Source organism: Cupressus sempervirens, chromosome 9, assembly GCF_028749045.1.
Source record: "Cupressus sempervirens isolate cs-2001-9-10 chromosome 9, ASM2874904v1, whole genome shotgun sequence".
NCBI lineage: Eukaryota > Viridiplantae > Streptophyta > Pinopsida > Cupressales > Cupressaceae > Cupressus > Cupressus sempervirens.
The window spans coordinates 56,920,128-56,941,775 of NC_143126.1; positions in this window are offsets into that span (position 1 = coordinate 56,920,128).

Below are 21,648 nucleotides of genomic sequence, written 5' to 3' on the forward strand. Positions count from 1 at the left end.
AAATGGACCTTAGAAGATGAGAAATCATTTGAGAAGCTAAAGAAGTAAGTAGCTACCCAACTTGTTTTGCAACTACCTAGTTTTTAGAAAATTTTCACTATAGAGTGTGATGCAAGTGGCCTAGTAGTAGGGGGAGTGTTTAAGTCAAGAAGGTAGCCCAATAGCCTTCTTTAGTGAAAAAATTAGTGAGGAAAAAAATGAAGTATTCATCTTATGACCTAGAACTCTATGCCCTAGTTCATTCTCCTAGGAAGTGGAGACACTACCTATTGCCCAAGGAATTTGTTTTGTTTACTAACATTCAGGCTCTCAGCTATATCAACACTCAAGAAAAGTTGAGCAATAAGCACTCAAAGTGGATGGAGTACTTGCAATATTTCACCTTCACAATCAAGCATAAGAAAAGGGTAGATAAAAAGGTGGAAAATATGTTAAGAAGAAGATTTTTAACAATCCAAGAGGTTGAGTTGCATAGCATTGGGATAGATAGCTTCAAGGGTCTCTACAAGGAGGATGGAGATTTTGTAGCGGCAAATAGTGTACGTTTTGATTTTGAGAAGCATTTACATAGCAAGGTCTTAGAATTTACCTTATAGAATGAATTTCTATTTAAGGGAAACTAGTTGTGTGTACCAAGGGGTTCACTAAGGGAGAACCTAATACAAGAGAAGCACAATGGAATTCTAAGTGGAAACTTTGGTATGAGACAAACTCTAGAACTTGTTCAAAGGTTCTAATATTGGCCTACACTAGTTAGAAATGGTGCTAGGTATGTGGAGCAGTACATGACATGTATGAAGGCTAAAGGTGGAATGAGTAATGCAGATCTTTATCAGCCCTTAGTGGTCCTAGCTAGGCCATGGGAGTGTGTGAACATGAACTTCATAGTAGGTCCACCCAAAAAAAATAGGGCTATGACAGTATCTATGTAATTGTTGAAAAATTTAGTAAGATGGGGCACTTCATCCCATGTAAGACTACCAATGATGCTAGCCACATTGCACACCTATTCTTTAAGGAGGTTGTAAATATTCATGGACTTTCAGTAAGAAATTTTTCAAATAGGAATGTGAAGTTCATGAGCCACTTTTGGAAGACTTTGTGGAGCAGAATTGGTACAAACTTATCAATTGGTTCAGCATACTATCCTCAAACTGATGGCCTAACTATGGTGGTTAATAGGGCGGTAGGTAATATCCTAAGGTTCATAACTAAGGAGTATGGAAAAACATGGGATGTGATCATTTCCCAAGTAGAGTATGCTCACAATGATAGTAAGAATAGGACCACAGGGAAAAGTCCATTTGAAATTGTGTATGGGATGCATCCAAGGGGTGTATATGAATTAAGGGATCTTGGAGGGATAGAACATAGGAGTGGACATGTTGAGGATTTTTCCCAAACCATGAAAGAATTCCAAGAGCAAGTCAAGAAGAATATCCAAGACAATACCCAAAAATTGAAGGCCAAGGTTGATGCAAGAAGGAAATACATTCAATTTGTTGTTGGTGATTATGTTATGGTGCATTTAAACAAGTCTATGTTGCGAAAGGGTATACCATCTTAGTTACAAATGAAAAGAGTGTGACCTTACAAGATCATAGCAAAATATAGAGCCAATGCTATAAAATAAATTTTCCATCAGATTTGGGCATTTATCCCATTTTCAATGTGGAAGATCTAGTCAAATTCAAGGGTACACCACCTTAGAGTAATCAAGGGGCCAGTTCTAACCTAGAGTCTGTAGTAGTACCTTCATCAAGCAAGTTGGAAGCTAGACAAGTGTTCGATTCTAGAGTTAAGAAAACCACTAGGAACAAGGTGTATATGAAGCACCTCATCAAGTGGATGGGAAATCTTGATTTAGAAGAAAATTGGGTTTTTGAGGTAGAATTCAACAATACATGCAATCCTCAAGACCTATTATCCATAGGAGTGACATAGTTTTCTTTTGTGGGTTGTATGGTACATGGGAACCTAGGTAGGCTTATGGAAGACCTAGGGCTCCTAGAATATTTTCTCTTGTAGTTTTTCTAGCCAAAACACTAGGTGAATAATAGGGTTAGACTTATGCTAGGTTGAGGTCAGTTAAGGTGAGCAAGCCTAATGAGGTCTAAATTGCACATAGTTGCTTAATTGGGTGTAAATTGAGAATCTTTGTGTTTAGAAGGGTACAATGGTCAAATAAGTGATTTTAGGGAATTATTATAATTTTTTCATCCATTTAATTATTTTGGAAAGGTTTGGAAACCTTTGGATCAAGCTTGAGGTTCAAACACTCAAAGATGTAAAAATTGCCAAAAATTGTCAATGTTGTCATTGACAACATTCACAACTTTTTGTTGCATTAAAGAAAATTTTTCGTTAGAAATAAATAAATGTTTTAAATAGATAGAATAGGAGTGGTGATGATTTTATAATATCATCCTTGACCTTTTGACAAGGTTGGAAGTTTGAGCAATTCTGGTGTGTATAGACTATCAACAAGTTAATGAGTTACAACTTTATGCCTTTGAGGATCTTGGCATTTGAATGGATTGAATTTGGATATGTAGTGTTGGAAATTGTTAAAGGGGTTTTATTTGTGATTATTTATAGTTTTAGTTTTTTTTTTGGTGAGGTTTTAGTTTCTTAAATAAATTGTTTTGTATTCTATTACCTTGTTATTCTGAATCAAGTGCTTGAGAAAAATGGAGTTATAACTCCCTCTTCCATTATAGGATTTGTATGGCCTCTTGAGATTTTGGAGATGAATAATTGTAAATATTTTAAAGTTAAGGAGGGGTTCTAGGAATCAAGGAAAACATTTTTATTATGATTCCCTGGCCAAGCCAGTGATGCATGTCGAGGGATCACAACCTAATGCAAAGCTGATCAGTGGGATTGAAGGCACAATTTTCTTCAATAAAAGTTTGTGGTTGGTATTAGCATGTGTGGAAAATCCCCAAACTCTATGGGAGGAATTATTGAAGGCTCCATGAATGGTAATACTTCATTCTTGTTCAACCTGGTTTAAGTTCTTGCGAATCCTACTTTTAAGGCTAAAATTGTGGCTTTGCTATATGGATTGGTTGGGAACTCAAGACCAACATAATACTTAAGATCTTTTAAAAGGCTATCAATATCAAGAGTTAGTTCACTCCATCATTAAGGAATTTTTCAAGATATTTGTGATTTTCCTCAATTGGATGGCTAATTGCTTGTAGCCCTATTGTAATAAAAATTGCTCAAATTTTCATGATTCTTGGAATTCAATTAGGGTTTCAAGTTCAAAGGTGGATGTAAGTGTTGAAGGGAATCCAAATGCCTCCCTAGATGACTATTCCATCATTTGGAGTGTTTAGATGAGTGGTTGGGGTTGTTTGTGGAATGATTACTTTTAAATCCAAAGAGGGATTATTTGAATGATTGGTGATGCCTTTTGGCCTCACAAATGTCCCAGCCACATTTATGAGGATGATGAATGATGTGCTTAGGCCATTCACTGACTCTTTTGTAGTTGTGTATTGGGATGATATTCCAATTTTCAGCAAAACATGGGAAGAACATCTGTAACATGTGGAATAGATATTGTCTACATTGCAAGTCCATGGACTCTATGCAAATAAGAGAAAATGTTATTTTGACCTATGAAAAGTATTAAGTACTTGGGATATGTTATTGATAGTGAAGGTTGTTGGTGTTTTTTTTAATAAAAGGACTAAAACTACTAAGCAACAAAATGCTTAATACCAAGATGATAATACTCATACAATCTAAAGGTCAACCAATTCTTGTTAACAATTGCATGTGTAAAGCATTTGGACCCAACTTCGACAAAATCAAAGGTGGTTTTCTACTCTTTTGGCTCTACAAAACCAGGGAGGGTATACCTAGGGATGATTCAAGACTGGGAAAACTGTATGAGGATTATTTTTAGTTTCATTCTGATTCTCATTTCAAAATCCTCAAACACATACATAATTCTTAATAACTTGATAAACACATCCCATATAACAGATATGGCCAAAATTTATTCTATAGATCTGTAGATGTTCTTAACAATAGTGGCTAATTGAAGCTAAAACATTCCATGCAGACAAGTGCTGGCCAGCTTTGAAGATCTTCAGGAAACAAAAGTAAAATTGATTTAATTCTGCATTTTTGACAACCATTTGTGACATACTTCTCCTTCAGCTGAATCAATTTGATTAGTGCCTAATCCATTGGGGTTCAGAGTCTATAGCAAATTCTTAGATCTAACTTGTTGCCTTACAACAAATTCTATCAGCAATTCCTATCAAAATTTATCATTCAAAACCCTTTCCATTACTAAAGAAACCTTATCATATTCATCAAAGCTTTTATTTAATCCATTGAATTAATAACAGTGATAAATAGATATACAACCTAACTAGATTGCATTCAATTACACAAGCCTTTACTTATACAATATACAGACAACCAAGTAATTGGAAGGAGAGAAGATTCAAAAAGAACTGATATGGGGATAGTTCACAATTTGTATTCATTTTCTTTGAAAATTGTATATCATTTACAATAGACTCAGAATCACCTTCAGAAAGAAACACAGCTCATTCCATATTCATGTATTCTTAGAGAATTGATAGAGAAAATACATCATAAAATTGCTTTCAAAAATTTGGACCAAAGACAGACTAAGCATATCACTTAGAAAATTAGAATTCAAACCATTCTTTAGCCTTGGAATCTCACTTAAATAGTGTGAGATGCAACAAGCTTCAAGCTAAAAGAAAGTGCAATGTGTCTTCTAAAAGATACTGACAAATGTCTGTCATAAAAGACAAAAACAAATAACAGAAAGGCTATTACATCGAACATTCCTTGGTGGGTCCCTTTCTGTTATGCTTCTCAATTGTTGAGACAAGAAAATATGATCTGATTCTTCATTTATTATTCATCCTCAGAGTAAGTGGCCATGAGGTTAAAAAGTGACGTATTATCTTCAACTACGTACAAACTTACTTTAACCTAGGGATTTTCCATGTCCTCATTACTAACTATGAGGGTAACTTTTACTTTTGCATTTTCCTCCTCATCATTTTCTGACATTTGTTCTATAAACTAATTTTTCCATTTATTATAAGCAACACCATCTAGCCAATTAAAATTTAGAGCCTTTCTTTGTATAATCACTAAAGAATTTGCAATTTCCTCTAAATCATCAAACTCTTTTCTCATGGCATTATAAAATAACTGTATCTTTACTAACTCTTCATTTGCCCTTGCCCAAAACCAGTGGCCAGTTTCACTCATGATGTTCTTGATCCTTTCATAAAATAATTCATCCAACTCCTTTTTCCACTTTTCCTTTTCCTTTATTGTATCAACAGATTCTAAAGCACAAGGAAATAAAATGAATTTTTCAGCAATATACTAGGAAAAAAAAAGTGTTAATCTTCTCTACAAAGAATCCCTTCTATCATCAAAATCTTCTAGTTTATTTAACAAATCAAAAAATTTCTCTACTTGATGATAAGGCATTTGGATGATAGATATACACATAATTGTGATATCATTATTCCTCTCCCTCCACTTCTGTGCAAGGGGAGTCAATTTATCCTTACCCCTATTCAACTCATCCATGAGGGTTGAAATTCTTGTCAACTGATCAAAGAAGGTTGACCATTGTATTTTATCCCTTAAATACATCACACCCTCCTTTAATTTTCCTTCATATTGATTTTTTAATTCTACTTGCAACTCATGTAATTTGGTTTTTTCTTCTTCAAAGTCCTCTGCAGTATATAATTGGGGCCTTTCAGGGGTGTTTGGTATTTCAACAATAGGGGTTGTTCTATCAAATGATTGTGGAGGGTATGCAATTCTAGGTGCACTGGACTCTCCCACCTTTCTTTTCCCAAGTATCTTCTCCATTTGAGACACTTTGCTTTCTAGTGACTATATCTGTATACCCTTTTCCTCATATGCTTTTAAAACTTCTTCAAACCTAGCATTGAGTTGGGTAAACTTATCTTCTTCCTGGCAAGATACAACACCACCCAATTTCAACACTTCTAAGGCCATTCCCATTATTTTCTTACTATTTACTTCACTAGCCCTGTATACTGTCAATGTACCAGTATGCTCTGCAGTGGGAAACTCATGCAGCCTGGTATTTTCCCTCTTTTCCATAGACCATATAACAAGGGCTTGGTGGTCATCACTAAATTTGACTCCTCTATGAGCCTGTAATATTTCTTTAGCAGTTGTTAGTTGAACACCTTTCTACTTCCTTACTGAATCAAAAACAATTGCATTTGCTATATCCCATTCTGGCAAAAGGAGGACTCCTGACTGTCTAACTATTTTCCTCCCAACTTCAGGAGTAAACTGGGAAAAGCCATTCAAAATTTTTGACTTCATCTCTCCCTTAATAACTAAGTTAGGTTTATCTGGTTGCTCAGCTTTGATTTTCTCACAGGCTTTCTCAAAATTTTCCATATTTAATCTCCACAAAAACTGAGCAAAAGCTCTAGATCTTACAAAATTTTCATCATTAATAAATCTTTTAGAAGCCTGTGCAACTATTGGGTCAATCTCCTTACCTTGGTAATCAGCAATGGTTAGGTCCAAGGAAGGTACAGGAGGTTCTTGTGGCTCTCCAACATCCAAGTCTGTAGAAGTGACAATCACATCCCTTTCTCCACCCATTTTTCTAAGCTGTTCCCTTAGAGATGCTTCATCATCTATATGGATTGGGGATTGGCTTGGGGAGTATTGTTCCTTTTGAGAGGAAGAAGACTCTTGCTCTAATTTTTGTCTTTTTGGAGAGCGGGCTGCAGATGGGCTTCTTGACCTTTGCTTCTGATGAGAGGGTTCCTGTTGCACATTTCAAATCATAACATAACCTGCCCTCTTCTGCAATGTATATTGGCCAGGAGCTAGCACATTTCTACTGCTTATTCTTCTTTGTACTTTTGTAGGCTAGTCTGGATGTGTTTCAACATACATAGCTTTCTTTTCATTCATGGTTTGAATTATTATGGAAAAATTATTCATTAATGCTTGTATTTTAGCTCCCCAGTATTTCTTATCTTTCAATGGGTCATACTAGGGGTCAAAAGCATTAATAAATTCTAGGGTCTTACTGAAAACTATACATTTCTCTTTTCTCGCGTGAGACTCTGCCATGTTATATCTATCCAAAAACAAATTCAGGTGCTTCCACCATTTTCTAACAAAGACAAAATCATGCACTACAGTAACGATTGGAAAGAAAGTGCCCTTCTTAATCAATTCCCTCTCATCTATAGTGCCTATCTGCCATAAGAGCTCAACAATCCCAATCTTCAAAGGCACATGAAAAGGAAACACATGTGGCTTTCCCATAAAACCATATACCCTTATCACAGTTGAAACATTATAAGGGATTATATCCCCCCAATTATGACTAACCAACAACCCTTGTGCATAATCTCTATGTCTAACTAATTCCAACAATGCTTGTGGAATTCTGGGGCTATCCCCTCTCAAAAGCAATCTCAGCCTAGATGCGAAAAATCTGTCAAACCTTACATAACTAGCATCTGTGGCTTTCGAAGTCATATCCACACTCCATAACTACACTGGATTCCTTTCTCCATCCTTGGTTGTTTCCAACTCCATACCCTTGGAGAAGAAAGTGTATCCCTTGTATAAGCATACATGCATCAGCAATGAGTACCAACAGAATGGTTTGTTTACTTTTCCCCTTGCTATTCCAACCAAACCATTGTGAATCTCTTTTGATAGAAAAGTGGCAAAATCCAAAATGGTACTCATTCCAAATTGAAGGGTTTGAGCCATTATAAGGACAATAGAACCTGGAATTTGATCACCTTCATCTATCCTAAAATCTTGCAAAGAGAAAAATACAGTGCTTGAGCTCTCAAGTTGAAATGTTTTCTTAACAATGGCTCTGGGGTACTGGCTGTAATCACAGGCAAATTACCAACCTTGGCAACATGCTTTTGTAGTGGCCCCGTTCTTAGGTAAATTTTTTGTGCATCATATTTGTCTTGTAGATCATCCATATCAATGATTTCAGGCACACCGTGGTTAGGGTTAAGGTTGAAAACCTCATTGAATAGCTCAGGGTAAACCCTAAAAAGATTGATTCCAAAATATTTTTTACCCATCCTATAATAGGATCATATTTCTTTGCCAGGTCCATCAATAAATCACTATCAAATAAAATAGTGGGGACTACTAATTTACCAATATCAAACTCCCAAACATTGCTCATAGGAGTGTCTAGTTTTCACTCTGAAAACCATTTCTTAAATAACTCTAGACCTCCCATGGAAACCTGGGCATCTCTTACCAAATTAGCTTTGTTGTAAAAACCCTCTGCTACAACTATTCTAGGATGTTTTGGGGTGAGTTCCCTCCCCTTGGTTATTTCATGCACTGATGAGGGGAATTGTTCAAGAAAGTCATCATGCATAGAACGTTTCAAATAATTTGTTTTCCTAGTAAACTCTTTTCGGGGAGGCATTTTGAATGAACCCTAGAAATTTCACAACAAAAAATATTTTAAATTTACTTAGAAAACCACAGAGTACTTACCCGCCAAAATTTCCACTTCTGCACTATGTGATAACTTTTGCAATTTTACTGGATTGTTAACCAAGAATTTTTGTGCCCTAGCTTTGAAAACTTTGTATGCCCTGATATTCTCTCTATGCTTTAGTGGTTCATTAATGGTGAAATCGTGGGCTCTTACCATGCAATAAAATCACACGTATAAGGTCTAGATCATATTTACTCTCAGTAACCGTTACCCGCAATTTGCATCCAAGTTTGAAACCCATCCATAGATTTTCACCGGATCGGACGGTCTTGATTTAAAAGATAACAAGCATTACAACTTTTAAAATAATGCTGCATGTCACAATTCTACTTCCCCACATTATTTAAAATCCCTTCATCTTAGAATTGCGGGGAAGCACCATTTGTCGATCAAGACAAGATCAATGATCTAATTAATCCACTTTCTAATAAAAACCAGTCAGCTGTACTAACCAATAAGAAACTGCCATATGAGCTCATGTCGTTTGACCACATTCCATGCCAGTAGATCCCATATCTTCTTTTGGGCGAGCAAGTACTTGGCATCATTTAGTACATGTGTCTGCAGGGCGCATTCTCTCTTTGTTTAAACATCGCTCAAATTCAAAATGCGGGGAAGCGCCTTTCGTTAATTAGGATAAAGATCAATGATCAGAAACAGCTCTTCATTTTATGCTCACATTATCCACTTGGGCCAATGACATGATTGCTTTTAACCTACATGTTCTGACTATTGTGTTTATTTCTGACACCTTTCTGGCCCAGATCATAAATAGCTCCAACTAAGCACATTTGGCGGAACCTATGGTGTGACTCTTGCATTCTTCATGGTTTGGTCCCACTGTGACACGCGTCGCAAAGGCACATTCCCACTTTTCTTATCTGACTTGCAGCTTCATAATGTGGGATTGCGCTAACCGTAGATCTTCAAAAGATCTACGGTTGATAAGATTTCATTTCCATCTAGCAGTCAAAACTCCTCCATGTGGCACATCTGGCAGTACATGTCATCAATTGTTTACAGTGTGGCATACTGCTTTGCAAATACCTGACCCCACCTTGCCATATTTCAAAAATTTGCTTGCCTACACTACTTATTTCTTGTGCAATTTCAAATTGCGGGCATGCGCTGGCCTTTGATCTCTGATAGATCAACGGTTACATAAACTTCGCCATTTGAGTAGCATATTGGCTGATAGTGAGGAATGATGTTCCTCCACCTATTCCAACTTATCTGACACACACCACGAAGGATACCTCACCATTATTCTTTTAATAGCGGGCCCATCTCGTTAAACCGTGCCACTTGTCCAACTTTCGCTTCCCTGCATTATTTATCTGTCGAGCATATTCTTCTTGCGGGGAAGCGCTAGCCCTTGATTGAGATGAAATCAATGGCTGATGCTTCTTGGTGATAAACTACATATCTTTGCGGGCGAATCCACCAATGACATCGTGGGAAAATTAGGATGTGCGCAAAAGTACTGACAAACCTGTAAAAGTTCCTGACAATTTATGATTCACCAAAATTTAGGAATGTAAAGGCCACATGTCACCAAGTTGCATGCCTGCATTACTTAAAGGCCTTGCCTCTTGAAATTGCGGGTATGCGATACTCGTTGATCTAAATAGGATCAATGATTAAAAAGACTTTGCATCATCAGAGGTAATTGCTAATAGAATGATTAATCAATTTGTATGTCAAGCGCAGTCATGTAAGATTAATCAAAAATATAATGACCTCATGCTTATGCAAGCCCTCCCTTGGGGAAAATGTCATTGAAAACATTTTTTTGAAAACAATTTTGAGGGTATTCTAAAGCTAGGGCAATTTGATGACTTTGAAAAAACACAAGGAATAAAACCCTAATTTTCAAAATTTCAGGATTTAAATGATTTTTCACAAGATTTTCCTTTAACCTCTGCATCGTGAAAAATCAGGCCAACAAAGGTGTTCATGTTGATCCTAAAAAGATCCAAGTAATTAAAGACTAGCCTACTCCAAGGAATCTCAAAGAGTTATGTAACTTCTTGGGTTTAGCTAACTTTTATCACAGATTTGTGTTTGGATTTTCACATTTGTCTTGGCCTTGGAATCAATCATTATGAGGAGGTATGAAAGAAAAATTCAAGTGGACAAGTGCTCAATAGTAGGCATTTTAGGAGTTGAAACAAAGGTTATGTTTTGCACCTATTTTATCTCTTCTTGATTTACAAGAATCTTTTGAAATTCAAATTGATGCATCAGAATATGCTTTGGGAGTAGTCATCATGCAACATGGACATCTAGTTGCCTACCATAGTGAGACTTTTTTTGATATAGTGTGTAGATATCCCACCTATTATAAATAATTATATGCTATTATTCAAGCTTGCAAGTAGTAGAAACATTATATATTGGGAAAGGAGACTATCATTCACACAGATCACAAACCCCTTCAATTTTTGCAAACACAAGGCAAATTACAGAATGATAGGCACCAAAGATGATCAACTTATCTTCAACAATTTCATCTCAACATTTTTCATAAGAAAGGAAGTGCTAATAAGGTAGCAAATTGTTTGAGTAGGCTGACAATTGCAAGAATAAGTATGGTATTAGAATCATGTGGTCACCAAACATAAAATTGGGCCCTCTTCTATGGGCAGGATAATGAATTTTTTGATGTTTATACTCAGCTTGTGGATGGTAAACATGTGAATGATTATTACTTACAAGATGGAATGCTTTGCCAATTTGGCCAAATTTGTGTTCCTAAGGAAGAATGTAAGAAGTTAATATGGGAAGCTCACTATAGTAAGGTTTCTGGTCATTTTGGAATAGGTAAGACTACGGCTATACTACAAAAATATTTTTACTAGCCAAGAATTAAAAATGATGTGATAGAATACATTCAAGTATGTACATCGTGTGCTATTGCAAAGCTTGCAAATCATAAGTTGGGTTTATATTTACCACTTCCTATTCTAGATAAACCTTGGCATTCAATTTCAATAAATTTTATGTCTAGTCTTCCTACCACTAAACATGGGCATGATTGTGTATATGTTGTAGTAGATAGATTTTCAAAAATGTCAATCTTGGTGACTTGTAGAAAGGCAATCTTTGCAGAAGAAATTGGAAAAATATTTTTTGAGCATGTTTGGGTTCATTTTGGGCTACCAAAAAACATTATTTCACATAGGGATACTTGGTTTCTCAGTAAATTTTGGTCTTCATTATGGGAAATGATGGACACAAAACTAACAAAGTCTACTTCATTCCATCCTCAAACATATGGTCAAACAAAGTTTGTTAATCAAATAATTATTCAAATTCTATGTATGTATCACTCCAAACATCCTTGCACATGGGATGAGAGCCTTCCATATGTGCAACATAGCTACAATAGGGAAATTCATAGCTCAACTAGCCACAACCCATTTGAAGTTTGTCTTGGATATCAACCCTAGCACCAATAAATGTTTCTATCCTAGTTATGCAACCTGACTTGGTACCATGCTTAGACAAGGAGAAGGAAAAACCTATGAAGTTAATTGATAAAATTCATCATTTACAATAACAAGTTTATGAAATTTTGGAGCAAAATACTAAGAAGTATAAATAGAAGCATGATCAAGATCGAACTCCTCATAATTTTCAGGTTTGGGATAAGGTATGGTTGCATTTACAGAAGGAATGTTTACAAGGCCCTCATAGAAAATTTTTCCTCTTCATTATAAGATCATTAAGAAAGTTAGCAAAAATGCATTTGAACTCAACTTGCCTCCATTTTTGGGTGTCTATCTAGTTTTCAATGTAGAACTATTGAAGCCATATTTCCCTCCTTTACTAGACATTGCAGATGTTGCTAAAGAAATCAATCATATAGAGCTGAATCCAGAAGTTATTAATCCACTCCAAAGTGACCAAATTGTGGAGGTTGTCATGAAGAATTTGAGGAACCAGACAATCTATTTATATCGTGTGGTGAAAGTAGGACAATTTGTTCAACATGGATAGCGGCTTACATGTGAACAAATCTAGCTTCATTTTCCACATCTGATGCAAAGTCTAGAGGAAATGGGGACCATTTCATCTCAAGGTGGAAGGAATGATCAAAACATATTCTAGGAAGATGCAGAAGATTTTGGCATGAGCAAAAATGAGAAATTACTGAAATCCATTTTTTTGATATTTTCTATGTTCTAGTATTTTGCATTTTTAGAGGCCGTCGAGGCATTTTTTGGCTTTGACAGGGTGAAGAAGTCATAGTGCTATGCTTAGGACTTCAAACAAAAAATGGAGAACTTTAGAAGATCTTTCCAAAAATTTTGATGGTTTGTGTTTTCGAGCTACAAGTAGAAAGTTATGACTTCTACTAGTAGAAGTATTTCTTAATATAGATTTTTGTAGTTTTTAATAGCTATTTGGACTTATTTTGTAATTAATTATCTTGTGGACTCTTCAATTTTGTTTCCAAGTGATAGTGATGACCCTTGGGATCCATCATACTTATATAAACTCTACTTATGAATAGAATGGATCACTTTTGGCTTGCAAATCATCTACTATGGCATTTTAATGGCTTTTCAATTAATTCACAATACCAAAAGTTCTACACCAGGTATTGTAATCTGAATTATTAATTTAGATCACTAAGGAAACCCTTGATCATAAGGAAAACCCTAGTGGGGTTGATACACACAAGATGATGTACTAATATAAATATTACTTGTTAGACGATGGACCCTATTAGGAGATTATAACAACATTCAGTACATATCAGTCCCTATTAGGAGTGTTTGAATCCCTATTAGGAGATTCCAACCCTATTAGGAGTTGTACCAACCTTGTTAGGAGTTGTAGAAGATAGATAGACCCACTGTCCAAACAACTTCAGGGGAAAGACCAATGAACCCACTGTCCAAATGATATTTGTATTATTCCTTGTAGAATGATAGAAATGAATAGTACTTCCTTCATCTTTCTCTATCCTATCAACCTAACTTCTTCTCCATTTGATCTTTTAACCAGATCAAAAATCTCACATCCAATAATCCCTTGGATCATATATTTGCATTCACCAAAACACTTTACTCCTTTTTGCACTCCACATTCAATACAATGATCTCTTATCCTTTGTTACAAACAAGGAAAAAATCTTTCCTTTATACTACATCTTTCAAATAATTCCTTGAGTTGGTCTTCAGGCTTTCGCAATTAATTATAATAAGATAATTAATTAATTAATCAAGTGTTCTAGGAATGCTTAGGATACTCCCCAAAAGGAATACCATTAAAATTCATGCTAAAAATCTTCCTCTTTGGCACTGATGGCAACATATATGAAAAAAATCTAAGTTCAAAGAATTCCAAATATTACTCTTTTGTTGTTGTTGCTATTGTTCTCATCTTTTCAAATCATCTTCATCAATCAAATTTGAAAACCTCTAGAACATACTCTATTCTACATCTTCATGAATCTTTCTAAATCTCCTTAATAGAGATATGCAACTATCTCTCCCCCATTGAACTAGAGCATGTTTTTCATGTACTCTCTCCCCCATTAACATCAATGACAAAAGCCTCATTATGTCAATTTACTACTTCAATTTATAACTAGTTCAAGTGTCTAAAGGCACTATTAAATACCAAATACCAAGAGTCCTTAATGACTCATCTCATCATAGACGCTCACCCATATGGGAAGCATGAACATTCAGTCTAGTCTAACAATACTGCACTGTGCCACAAGATTGATGCACAATTTGCATCATCTACTTAAAAGTAAGTAGAGGCATAAACCCAAGCATACCACTTAAGTACTCAAATGTATCTTTAGATAAGGGCTTCATAAAGATATCTCCAATCTAATCTTTAGTACTCACATATGCTAATCTAATCTCTTTTTCTACTACCTTATTTCTCAAGGCGTGATACTTAATAGATATATGCTTAGTCTTATAATGCAACACATGATTTTTAGACATGCTTACTATACTTGTGTTATCACAGTATATGATAATAGGTTCAATAAACTCAATCCCAATATCCTTCACCATCTATTTTATCCACATGACTTGATTACAATTATTTGCTACTGCTACATACTTTTCCTTAGTTGTACTCTATAAAATACAATCTTGTTTCTTGCTCAACCAGGAAACTAGTCTTCCTCCAAGGAAAAATACTCCACCACTAGTTCTCTTTCTGTCATCCATACTGCATGTCCAATCTGCATCAGTATATGCACATAGAGTGATATCACTTAATCTATAATACCATATTCCATAATTAGATGTTCCTTTAAAATATTTAAATATCCTCTTTACTACTGCATAATGACACTCCTTAGGATCATCTTGAAATCTAGCTACAATCCCAACTATATTTTCTTTATCTGGTCCAGTGTGAGTCAGATACTGCAAGCCTCCAATCATGGATCTATACTTCTTCTTCTCAAATGTAGGTGTCTCATCCTTGCTAGATAATGTGTGACCAATTATCATAGATTTACCAACAAGCTTACAACCTTCCAATCTAGATTGAGCTTCAAAAAATCTTTCAAGTACTTAGCTTGTGAAATAAAAATGCCATCACTATTTTACACAATCTTCAACCCTAGGAAAAACTTCATTTCTCCTATCATGCTCATCTCAAACTCATTGTTCATTTCTTCAAAAAACTTGTCACTTTCTTTATCATTACCTCCAAATATTGTGTCATTAAAAAATATTAAACTATTATCAACAAACCATTCACAGTTTCTCTCAAATATAATTTACCATCTTCCATACCTTTAACAAATCCAAGTTTTGTTAAACACTTACCCAACCTTGCATACTAGATTCTAGGTGCTTCCTTGAGTCTAGATAGAGCTTTCTTTAGTTTATATACCATATCTTTGTCTTCTATCAGAGAGAAACCATCGTGCTACTCAATATATATCTCTTCTTCAAGTTCTCCATTCAAGAAAGATGATTTAACATCCATCTTATATACTTTGAACTTCTTGTTTACTTTACAAGCCAAGAACATTCTTATTGCTTCCATTCTAGCTACAAGGGCATATGTCTCCTCATAGTCTATTCCTTCTTTCTGTGAATATCTTTTGCACACATGTCTAGCCTTATTTCTTACAACTTCATCTTACTCATTCATCTTATTTCTTAATACCCATTTGGTTCCTATAACATTCTTGTCTTTAGGTCTAGAAGGTAATTCCCATATTTCATTCTTCACAATCTGATCTAGTTCTTCCTTCATTGCTTGAATCCAATGATCATATTTACATACTTCATCTACACTCTCAGGTTCTACTTGATAAATAAAATATAATTCCTCATTAACTTGTTTCTTGTCATCACACTTTTATCCTTTCTTCTAATTATCTTCTTTATAGGGTGATCATTTATTATGTTTTTGTTAGAGGTAGGAGTTGCTTACTCAATGCTTATCTCTTCCCTTGGTTCAGGTCCCTATTCTCCTCTTTGCTCAATAGTTTGTACATCATTATGCAGATCATTGTTTGTCTTAAAGAAAACTTCTACATTTTTTCTAACAATTCCAATATTATCTTCTTCTTCATCAAAATTGTAATCTAACATCTTTTCCTTAAATTCCAAACTTTTCATGTCACATTTTTGCAGTCAACTACTGTCTTAGTTCTATGATTAAAACATTTGTGGGCCTTGATTTCCAATGAATAACCAAAGAACATACCTTCATCACTTATTGGATTAAACTTATCAATATCATCATATCTCTTAATGTAACACTTGCTCCCAAATATTCTGAAATACTTAACTAATGGAGAAAAACCAAGCCATAATTCATAAAGTATCTTGTTCATACATTTTTTGATCTATTCTCTATTCATAGTGTATACTATTGTATTGAATACTTCTCTCCAAAATATCTTAGAAACATCATTCTCAAAAATAATTTCTCTTTCTACCTCTTCTACTGATCTATTTCTTCTTTTAGCAATCTCATTTTGTTTAGGTGTCCTAGGTGAAGATAATTGTCTCTTGATTCCATTCTCTTCACAAAACATGTTAAACTTTCGAGAGGGGAATTATCCTCCTCTATCTGACCTCAAACATTTTATCTTAACACTAGATTCATTCTCAACTCTATTCTTAAATTTATTAAACTTTTCAAATGCTTTAGACTTATCTTTAAGAAATGCTACGCACATTATTCTAGTGAAATCATCAACAAAAATCATGAAATACCTTTCACCATAGAATCCTTTTGTTCTAGAGGGACCACTCAGATATGTGTGAACAATCTCCAAATTTTATGTGGTTGTGAACTTCTTGTTGAGAATTGATACCTTCTTATGCTTAGCCAAAATACATTCTTTGCAAACAACATTAGTAGTCTTTATTATCTTAGACATGTCTCTAATTGCAAACATGATAGTAACTTTCACAATATTATCAAAGTTTATTGACAAAATCTTCTATGCCATAACAAACTATTATCCACTTTTGCAACCAAATATGTCATTTTAGTGGGATTCAACTTAAATATGTTACCTTTGGACCGAGTTCTAGTTCCAATCATCTTACCATCTTTATCCTTGATTGTGCAAGTATTTTCTGTGAATTGCAATTGATACCCTTTGTCCACGAATTATCAAAAACTCATAAAATAATCCTTTAATCCATCAGTAAAATAAACATCATCAGTGTTAGTATTTCCATCTAAAGTAATGGATCCTATTCATGTAATGTGATAGGCTCCATTGTTATCAACTCTAACAATGCCTCTATCATAGTTCCTGAATTTAACAAACTTATTCATATTGATAGTCATCTAATGTGAACATCCACTATGATGCCAGAGCATCTTGGGTGTAAGAAAAATCTTGCAATACCCAAAATTTTAATTTTTTTTAGCCTTTTCTATTTTAATAAGGACTAGTAGACAAGGGGGTTACTATTTGTGGGAACTTACAATTTTTAGTAAGTTTTTCATACGAGCTCAGAATGGCCTAATTTTAGAGGTAGATATTCATCTTGGATATATTAGCCTACTAGTTGAAGCTTAGTGCTATATCATGCATGTCCATGGATTTATTGTGGATTTATTGTTTTCACTTTTTGTAAATAAACTTCAAGCTAACCGTTGGAGTCTTTAGAGTGCCTGGGTGAGGTTTGAAAACTTGATGGATGATGCTTGCATGGATTTGAGCCTATAAATTAGGAGCTGGGGTTTCTGAAAAGTGGCTGTAATAGCCAATTGAAGCAATGGTTTGTGAGTTATGGTCTTTCCAAGTTGGACCAACCAAAACATCCAAAATAAATGTCAAAACTATATTTGGATGACTTTATATGTATTGTTAGGGTCTTTTGGCCATAGGTATTAAATTCAAGAACATCTAGAACCTTCTCAGGTGGCATAAAATTGCCTATTTTAGAAATGTTCAAACATTGTCTAGGACATATCTTGGTGATACTTCGCAGCTTAGTCTTGTAGATAACTATAATGAAGGCATCCATGTGGGTTAGCATATTGTAAATGTGAATTTTGTAACTCCACATTTGCAGTGATAATAAGAAGTCCATATTTTGTTCTTGCATTTTTTGTTGGTTCTTTGTTTTTGTTATGTGTTTATGGTATTAACAATAGCACCCTTCATCACACTATCTATTGTCCAATTAGATTTCTTTTTAACTTGAGAAACTAGAGCATTTTCTTCTCTAATTTATTTATCAAGATCATCTTCCTTAATAACTACAAATAAAATATCATCATCACTTTCACTTAGACCTTTTTCATTAGATTCCTTTTCCTCATTAACATATATAAAATTCCTAGGTCTTCTAGGATTAAGCTTCCCTTATACATTTTATCTCTTTTTAGACATTTAGATGCATAATGACCAAACTAATTACAAGTCTAACATTTAAAGATATTCTTACCATCTAAGGCACTAAAGGTATCTCCACCCTTGTCAGTTCTCCAGATTGTCATAGACCTACTTCTGTTATTTCTAATCTTTCGAGCAATGTTTCCCTGGTAAACTCCTTAGTACAAGGTATTAGTAGTTGAATCATCTAAGCTACTTTCTTGAATGGTGGTGTCAAAGTCATCAAGATCTTCCACAAAATCTCATCTTCTGCCTTGGTTCCACCATATGTTTTGATTCTTGCAAGATATCCTACCAATATAGCTTCTTACAAATCCATCTTCCATCATTTTAGCATCTTGAAATGCACATATCCAATTCTACAACCTTACTCTTTTTGTATGTGTATCACCTTCAAAAATAGATTCTAATATTTTCCAAACATTATGGGATGTTTGAAGTGAGTCTACCTGACTATATTCATTCTCTAGAAGAGTTGATAGTAAAGATTCTCTAGGTATCATGTTACACATGAATAGATCTCTCTTTGCTTAACTACATTATTCAATCTTGTCTTCGTTTAAAATTTCCTTTTCACTTTTTGTCAAAATCCAATAACCTGGACCCATACATAAAAGATGAGTCTTCATCTTCTCCTTCCAATTGTCATAGTTTTCCTCATCAAATCTAGGACTATCCTTTCTGAAAAGATTTTCCATTGATCTCCCAAAGCTATTAAGTTTTTCTTTCAAGGACCTGAAGCTTAATTTGTTAGTCTTAGATTGGTTTTGACAATTCAGTGTCAACACACTTCAAAATTTTTCTAAGATGCTGAGCATAATATAGATGTTGAGTTACAATATGTTTTGAGCTAGAATTCATCAAGTGTCAAGTCATTTAGATACCAAGCAGATAGATTGTGCCAAGCAAGTTTACAATGCCAAGTGACTAATAGATGCCAACCATGTATATGTGTCAAGTAAACTATAGGTGTCAAGGAAGATGATACTACTACATGTGCCAAGCATAACACAACTACTATAGGTGTTGAGCAAGACAAAATTTCTATAGGTGCCGAGCAAGTCAAAATTTCTTTATGAGCCAAACATTGATAATTAGTAAGTGTGAAGTAACATAGAATTAGCATAAGAGATTCTGCCCTAACAAACTAAGATGTAAACTATTTTTGAGCTGACATATGATGAATCTTGAAGGATTAAAACATAAGATCAAATCTATTTAATTTCCTATGCAATCAACATGCAACCAATCAAAAAAATGAAAAGATTTGAGTAGAAAAATTGGATGAATCTCAATCTTAGATTCATACCTAACCGTAAGTCATGAAACCTTTTTAAGGAGGTCAAAACCCCATAACTCAATAATGTGTGAGAATGCATGAGAGAGTATGCAAGAAGAGAATGCATGCAAGGAGTGAATACTAGCAAATTTTGAAGGAAGTGAAAGGGGTGAAAAGACCTAGAAGAAGGACAACATTGCAGTATCAGTTAACATTAAAACAGAGCATCAAAATTTCATAACAGAATCATATTAGATCAAAGAGGATCAGATTAGAAGGGACTAACATCGATATGAAATCAGCAATTGAGGATTGTAAGCTATCAAGTCAACACATTCTACTATACTTTCTAGCCATTGTATTAGGAGAGTGAAAATCCTATGAAGATAGGTTGGTTTAACATCCATATTGTAAATCCTTTAATAGGGTGACATTCCAAGTGAGTGTTTGTAAATCCTTTAGATAGGTACACCATTAACAAGGTGTTGAAGCCTTTAACAGGGTAGGCCTCTCACAGGGTAGACCATTGATGATGGTCAAACTTTATAATCTTGACAAGTTACATATTGCTGTAGTGATAAGTTGTGGGTGTCATCCCCACACCAATTTTACCTTCTCATTTTGGAAGGTTTCTGGGTGATCAAATATTGTGTTATCTATTTTCACGCATGCATGTAATTTCATGTTCATTAGATATACTACATGCATGTGATGATTTCAGTTAAAATTTTTATAGCTTAAAATTTGTTACTTCTGATTCACCTCCCATCTCAGAAGTAAATCTTCCCACTTGTGAATTCAAACAATTGGTATCATAGCCAAGTTCTTACAAGGAGAAGCCTTATAGCTTGAAGAAAAGATCCAGAAATGGAAGTCTACAAGCTTGGGAAGATCATAGAGAATTAGGAGATTGAAATACATCTTATTCTACATTCTCTGGAAGAAGCTAGGGAAGAATTGAGGAAATCCCTAAAGATAAGAAGAAAAATTGCCATAGCTAAGAATCATACATAGTACAAGAAGATTGACACCTCAAAAGTGTTTGCCAATGGAGATTCCAAGGACTTTGATGTAGTAATTGTAGACCTGATGGAGAAGAATAGAGCTCAAGCATAAGAGATCAGAACTCTCAAGATTGAGCAAGAATCACAAGCCATTATGCTTTGTGAAGTGATTGAATAGAAGAAGAGAGCTATTGAAGAAAAAGCTATGATAGAAGATGACAAGAGAAACCTAGTCAACAGATTGGAGGAGAAGTCAACTAAACTTGCAAGAATTTCCAACATGCAGCTAGATACCCTGAGCCAAATGATGAATGCCCATCATGAGTTGAATGTCAAGGATATTGAGATCTCCACACGGAAGATGCAAAATGAACAACCAGAAAATGACTTGAAAAGAGAAAAAGAAATTGTAGAAAGCTTCAAAAAACCTAATGAAGCCATCAAGTACTTTGAATAGCTTCTAAAATCACCAAGATCCAACAATGACACCTCAGGACTAGGATACACCAACACTGAAGAGGGAGAGTCATTTTTGTGGTAAAAAGGGACATACCTCTAATGTGTGTAGGAGCAAGAACACCAATCAACATGAAAAACCTAAAAACATGGGTCACTATGACAAGTGCAATAAGAAAGGTCATTAGGCACATGACTATAAGACTAGAACCATCAAGACACCAAGATTTGAAGGTCATTGCTACAATTGCAAGAAGTATGGACACAAAGCTTTTGAATGTAGATCCAAGCCTACATGGTCATCAAACAAGGGAAGAAGCCATGAAAATTCCTATAATTGGGACTACAATACTAGGTACAACTATCACTACTATTAAGAGTATAGAAACATCCTTAAAAATTGCATAAGAACACATTTTAGTGAAAGCTACAATAGATGGTTGAGCCAAACTACATGCTTTAGTTGTTTGAA